The 6,943-nt window shown below is 41.3% G+C and overlaps 1 pseudogene; it reads left to right on the forward strand.

Moving 5' to 3' along the window:
* Positions 1 to 306: 306 nt before the first annotated feature.
* Positions 307 to 1,021, forward strand: LOC147890863 (calvin cycle protein CP12, chloroplastic pseudogene; annotated as a pseudogene).
* Positions 1,022 to 6,943: the final 5,922 nt, after the last annotated feature.

Consider the following 6,943-nt stretch of genomic DNA (forward strand, 5'->3'; position numbering starts at 1 on the left):
CTTCTCTTCATGCGAACTGTGAAGGAAATGTACGCTCATTCCAAGGGTGGGTTAGAGCACGCCTTGGAAACCATAGTATTTTAGCTGTGCTACTCTCCTTCTAAAGATAGGCACAGGAACGGATAATGAGACAAAAAGGACAGGAGCCGGGTGCTTGATAAGGAGCATGGGGACCTATTCTAATGCCTTGTAGAGATAGTTCCATGGAAAGTGGGGCAGAAGGGGAGGGGAGCAAAAAATCTGCCGAGGATAGGGGTGTGTGGCTAGGAGAGGAGCAAGGAGGCTGATCGTCTTCAACAAACAAAATCATCTTCTCCATCTCCATAATACAAAGTTCACGTAAATCTTCTCCTCACTTGCACCACACAAAAAAACACACCCACACACCCCCCCTCCACGCTTCTATGGCTGCCATCGCCACCGCTGCCCCTCGCTCCTCCTCCTCCCTCTCCCCTTCCCTCCCTCCCATATCCTCCTCCCCCTTCCCTCCTTCCCGTTTCTGCCCCCCCTCCCCCGCTTCCTCCCGCCCCTCCCTCCGCCTCGTCCTCTCCATGGCGAACCCCTCCCCCCCCGCCGCGAACCTCGGCGAGAAGCTCTCCGAGAGCATTAAGCAGGCCGAAGAGATCTGCGGTGATTCCCCTTCCGGTGAGTGCGCCGCTGCCTGGGACGAGGTCGAGGAGATCAGCGCCGAGATCGCCCACAAGAAGGTGCTGAGCAGCCAGGACAAGGACCCTCTGGAGAAGTTCTGCAAGGATCAGCCCGAGGCAGACGAGTGCCGAGTCTATGAAGATTGAGCTTGTCACAGGTGCTCCTGGGTGCTTACGTTAATTGGGAACGAGTTGTTGTATGATTCTCCTCCTATAGATGTCGGGCCCCCGTGACTTCTGCTAATAATTACTGCAGATGTAATCCAAGTTGAAAGGCTGGAGACTTAGCAGCAGATCATCTTACTGATTAAATTGTACGCTGTATATTTAGAATCCATTGGATCGATTACAATACCGTACAGCTTTTGTTTCTCTCCTCGTTTCATTGCACTTTCGTGTACGCGCTCGTATTGCAGTCGATGTCCCCTCTCAGTCATGGTGCTCCGTTCTCCCTTTGAGGAAGGATCGTGGGTACAGATTTCCGTTTCGACCATGTCTGTGCTTGTTCAGGACATGAAGGACGTGCTGGCCTGCAGAGACTGTCTTTCTGTGTAAATTCTTTGATGTCGATGCGGGTAATGCTCCTGAGTCTTCTCTGCCCCGGCTTCCCGGTAGGTCTGTGCTGGGATGTGTAGCTTCTCTCTCTCTCTCTCCCCCTCCCTCGGCCACCCCCGTAAAGGATTGTGCTGTTCCTAATAAGTTGGCTCTATAACAGATGAGAGCGAGAAGCCCGTAGAAGAGGAGTGAATTTGGGTATATACTGCAGTATGAAATTTCTTGAGGTAGCGGTCCCTAATTTTTCTCATTCCCCCTGAAGAAATTTCAGAAAATAGCTGTCCCTAATTTCTCTTATCATCCCTAAACGTAAGGATAGTTTAATCTAAGGGTCTAGCAATGATGCATCGTGTAATTCGGCTTGCAATCCTATTCATACTAAATTTTTGACAGCCTTGCTAAGGGGTGAAATATGAGTAATAGTTTTCCATGCTATGAGAAATGAAATAATGATTAGGTTTGAAAAAGGCACTAGCACAGGGAGATATAGGAGACGATGAAAAGGTATGATGTGTGCATTTGTGCCTCGTTAAGGGCCATGGTCGGTAGAAACGAGATCTCCACCGTCAATCTAAAATCGGGTAAATTGACCACTAGAAAAGTGAAGATTGTGCCTTAAATAACACCAGCTCACCGTTCCCACGAGCGGAAAGAGACCCGAGACTAGATTATCAAGAGACATGCGCCACAGATTGACACAACCAGTGGCAGACAACTCAATATGTTGAAGCAATCGTCTTCATTGAATCACAAAAAAAGTATCTTCAAAATGTATCTTGCACAAGAGACATGTGCATTCATGTATCATGATGATTGAGTAGGCTCACATATTCTTTGTAATCAACAAGTTGTATTTACTCCATTTTTGGCTTGACCCTTTAGGGGAAGGGCTTAGTAACAGTTAAGCTTTGAAAGAGAAAATTAGTTTGTTGGAAACTTCTAAATCCTTTTTTTTCAGAGTTTTGCATTCTTCTATTTATATAGATCTCCGTTGCTCCTACTAGCGCTGCATATTCTATTACATTCTATACCAATTCATGCAATTTAAATTGCGCACTTTCACAACACACCCTCCCCCCTCTCAAGCGAGATTCATTGCCGCCTTGCCCACCATATACCAAAGTCAATTTTGGTCATTGCCATAGCTTTTTCATCTTCAATCTTTGTGATGAATGTGTATTCATCTTGTTTCTTTTAGTATTTTCAAGTAGTCCTCTTCCTTGAATCATAAAAAAGTATCTCCAAAATGTATCTTGCAGAAGAGAGACGTGTGCATTCATGCCTCGTGATGATTGAATAGCCTCACATAATCTTTGTGAACAAGTTGTAATTACTCTTTTTTTGGCCTAACCTTGTAGGGGGACGCAATAATTGTTTAGCTTTGAAAGAGAACATTAGTTGGTTGGGAATTTCAAAATCCTTCTTTTTTTGGAGGTTTCATCAATGTGTACACATCTCCGTTGCTCCTGTTGGCCTTGCATCTATTACATTCAATACCAATCCATGCAATTTCAACCACGCACTTTCACAACATGTCCTTTCCCCTCTCCTTTGGCGAGATTCGTTGTCGTCTTGCCAACCATATTCCAAAGCCGCAATTTTGGTTGTTTCGTCTTCACTGCCATAGTTTTTTCATCTTCAACCTTTGTGTAGGTCCTAGAGAGGTCCTATGAATGTGTATTCATCTTGTTTCTTTCAGTACTTTCAAGTAGTACTCTTGATTGAATCATCAAAATGTTTGTTCAAAATGTATCTTGCAAAAGAGAGAATGTGAATAATCTTGAGAATTTTCAACGTAGCAAGAGAAAATGGAATACTACATTCTAAAGAACATATGGTATTTGGTAAGGATAACTTAGTAAGTTAGTGTAGAGAGGAGGATCTTCTTAATTAGGAAGTTTAATGTCCTTATCATACACTAGGGGCTTCAAACTATCCTTATTTGATGTAGTTAATATGGCTATGATATACTAAATGATTTTATGGCCATTTTCTCGGATATACCAAAGCATTAGTATCAAGCCCTACATTTATGGAAACTCTTATATAAGTGCACATATCTTTGTAATCTAGATGACTCTATGGATGACCATGGATGACTCTATGATATATGCTAGTCTTTGCCCCTTCAAATACTTCTTTGAGATCATCAATAAACTAGCAATTACATAATAAATCTCTTTGCATGCCATAGAATGTATGGGAATCCATTTATAGTATTATGGCATATTGAATGAACATTTTTCTTATATAGGTCCATTTTCTTATATATGAACATTCTCCTATATATGGTCATTAACATGTCCAAAGTTGTAGTATATGCAAAATGTGTGAGTGATGATTACAAAATCTCTCCTTATCTAGATTTCTTCCATGGTGTATTCTTTTATTTTACTTGGGACATCGATAACAAGTCCAGCAATGCTATTGACACCTTCCTTCCCTTCTTGTGTAAGCTAGGATCCTAGCTTATACTTTTTGGATGGTGGCAGGTATTAGCGTTGTTGGATGAGGTTTTGTACAATCTTGTTTTAATAATCTTATCATGTTTAGTGTGGTGCATATATTCTTGGACCATCTTTAGGGGTTCTAGTCTAATATTCACACACACACACAGATACACGCACACACACACACACACACACATGCATGCACACAAGCACACACATGCACATTCATGCACACGAACGCATGCGTGCGTGCACGCATACACACACCATTGCATACACATAGTAGTTTTTCTATGTTTTAGCAGTACACATCCGTGATGACTAATCTGCTTATCTCCATACTGATACCATTATTCTATAATATTTTTCTCTTTCTATTTCATTTACTATTGCGATTGATTTCCATGCTTTATTGGGATTTTTGCATTCAAAGTTCTCGTTATTGTATGGATTACCAATATCTTGCCCATAGAAGAAGCAACCTTATCAATCAAATGAAGCATCCAAAGATGGTGATTGGAAAATGAAATCCATATAAGGCACTCAAATTTGATGAATTCCTCAAGGGAGTAAGGATTCCATGTGTAGAGAACCATAGGTCCTCTAAAAGCCTAGATGACATTAGAGGGAAGGGGAGGGGGTTCAAAGAACTAAGGGGGGAGTAGAGGTTAAAGAATTAGGGGGGGGAAGAGAAGGGGGGGGGGGGGGGGAGGAAATAAAATTGGGGGGAAAGTAATAAAATTATCGATGTTAAATATGAATGTAAAGGAGGGAAAACTGGGCAAAAAAAGGATGAAAGGATTAAGAAAGGGGGAGGAGAAATAGTGGGCGTTACTAGGAAAACTGAGAGCGAGGCAGTTCGTGCGAGAGTAAGCGGTACCTGGCTATCCATGAAGGTCGAATTAAAGCACAGGGTGGACTTTACACCATGTGTACATGAGTGAGATCTTGGAAGATGGGCTACATCAACGTCAATGCCTGCAGCAGGTTGTGGTCCTTCTGAAAGAGGCAGTTTGCAATTTGGGGTAGGGGACAGCGGCCAAACTGTTGAAGCTCTTAACGCACATGGGAGGTAACCACCAGGATGGGGAGTTTCTGGCGGGATGTGACTAGTAGGGAGTAGTGGTAAACGCGGGCGCACAATTTGTGGAGGCTGTGAGCAAGGATAGGAACGAAAGGATAGGGAGGTAAGGAGTGATTTGAGTGAGACTTAGACTAGAGGAGGAGTGCTTAAATAGGCGAAGGAGTCTAAGTCGAGGAAGGGGGCTCGGAAAAGAGAGTCGGAGAAATGGGAGTCGGGTTTTGGGATGGTTAGGGAGTAGTTAGTAGAAGGTTTTAGTATTAAATAGGTTTAGTTAAGGGATTTTAATTAGAGGGGGTTAGTCGTAGGCTAGGACATTTGAATTACTAGAAAAAGGTGAGAAATGAAGAGACGCGAGAGAGAGAGAGAGAGAGAGAGAGAGAGAGAGAGAGAGAGAGATGGTAGAGAGAGATAGGGAGAGGGTAGAGAGAGAGAGAGAGAGAGAGAGAGAGAGAGAGAGAGAGAGAGATTAGGAAAAACAAGGGAGATTGAGAAAAAATAAGGAAAAAATTAGAGACAAATTAAGGGGAGAATAAGGGAGTTTGAGGGAAAATAAATTAGGGAAATTAAGGGGGGTTGTCGAGGGGAGATCTAATGAGCAAGTGGCCAAACCAATGGAGGAAGGGATAGTAAGTGTGTGTGTGTGTGTGTGTGTGTGTGTGTGTGTGTGTGTGTGTATCTATATATATGTAGATTAAGATTACTATGAAAGAATACTTGACTTCTCATTCCAATCTCAAAAGATTCATCTTAATGAATTTGCATTCATGCTCCCCTTAGACTTCCTCTAACATCTATCGGTCACGTCTTCACTTCTACCCACCAAGTTGTTATATGGCATGCACAAAGGAAGGGAAATTCAAGCTAGAAGAAATCTTGAAATCCTATTTCTTGTTGTGTTTAATTGAAATTGGTTATTATGTATGTTGAGATAAGAAATGATATTTATATTTCCACGATGACAAAGTATCTGAAAATTATATATGGAGAGTTTACTTTCTAATGTTTCTCTCACATTTTGATATAAGGGATTTATTTTCTACAATTTATCTCACATATTCATATATCATATTTATTTTATTATGTGGAACTTGTTGCCCCCTCCCTTGCACAACCGTAATCCCCTCAAATTAAAAAATCCCATGCCACCTACTATGGTACATGTTCATAATGTGACTACCACAAGGACCACATCCCAATGTAGATCTAGAGGAAGAGTACATAGTACATGCATGTGCATTAAGTTGGTTTGATGTTTCTTTTTATAAATTCACAATGGCAGTTGCTTTATGCCATGTTGCTTTATGAGGTTTTGTAGATGAATATGGATTTGAAAATTTTGTTTCATTTATAAGTGAGCATCTATCTTCCATTCAATTGCATGTTTAGAACTTGTATCTTTGTATCTTTAAGCCTTTTGGTGTGCATCTTATCATCAATAACTTCCAAAACTTGGGGTTCTAGGTACGTGGTTGGAATCATCTTTGTATATCTTTCTGAATGGGAAAAATAGAGCTTTTACATATTCATGCATCAAACATGGTGGTTCCCAAGGTACATTCATTGCCAATGGGGTCCCGGGGGTTTAATCAATAATGGAAGCATTGGGCTTATAATTTCTTTATCAAGGTTTAACTCTTTTTTACTACCCTTAGGCTGGGTCTAGAAAATGAACACATGGATTCACCACCACAGCTACATAGAACTATTGCCTGCACCTATTGTGATGAAGACTTTGGGTACTTTAGAAAGCTCATGTGGGCTTCCAAGGTGTATGGAGGCTCACTCATGAGCCTCGAGCCTTGATATCAAAATATAACCTCAAAATTTGAATGGTGTGTTGGAGAGTTTTGCTTGGTAACAGACTTGAATTCCATGTTTGGGGGGTCTTTTCCTATTATGTGTAGAAATAGTTTATGTCCTATGTAGTAACTTATTTTTGTGCTCAAACTGCATAGTATTGAGATGGTGTTAGTAGAGACTACTATCTCTAGAACTCTATAACCTCTAGAACTCTATAATGGAGCTAGTAGTTGATGCTTTCTTTGTGTTGTCACATGACATTGACAAATTGTAATGAGCATAATGGATCAAGCCTTGGCAAGACCTATCCTCTACTAGGACTTGGAAGGCAATAACAATTCATCACAAATCTCTCCTTCTCTTATACTCGCATTTAGAGAGTATCATAGACTCATTATTGTCTTGAT

This window comes from Dipteris shenzhenensis, chromosome 18 (assembly GCF_047967505.1).
Source record: "Dipteris shenzhenensis isolate YYH24624 ecotype China chromosome 18, Dip_SZ_1.0, whole genome shotgun sequence".
In the NCBI taxonomy this organism is placed as follows: Eukaryota; Viridiplantae; Streptophyta; class Polypodiopsida; order Gleicheniales; family Dipteridaceae; genus Dipteris; species Dipteris shenzhenensis.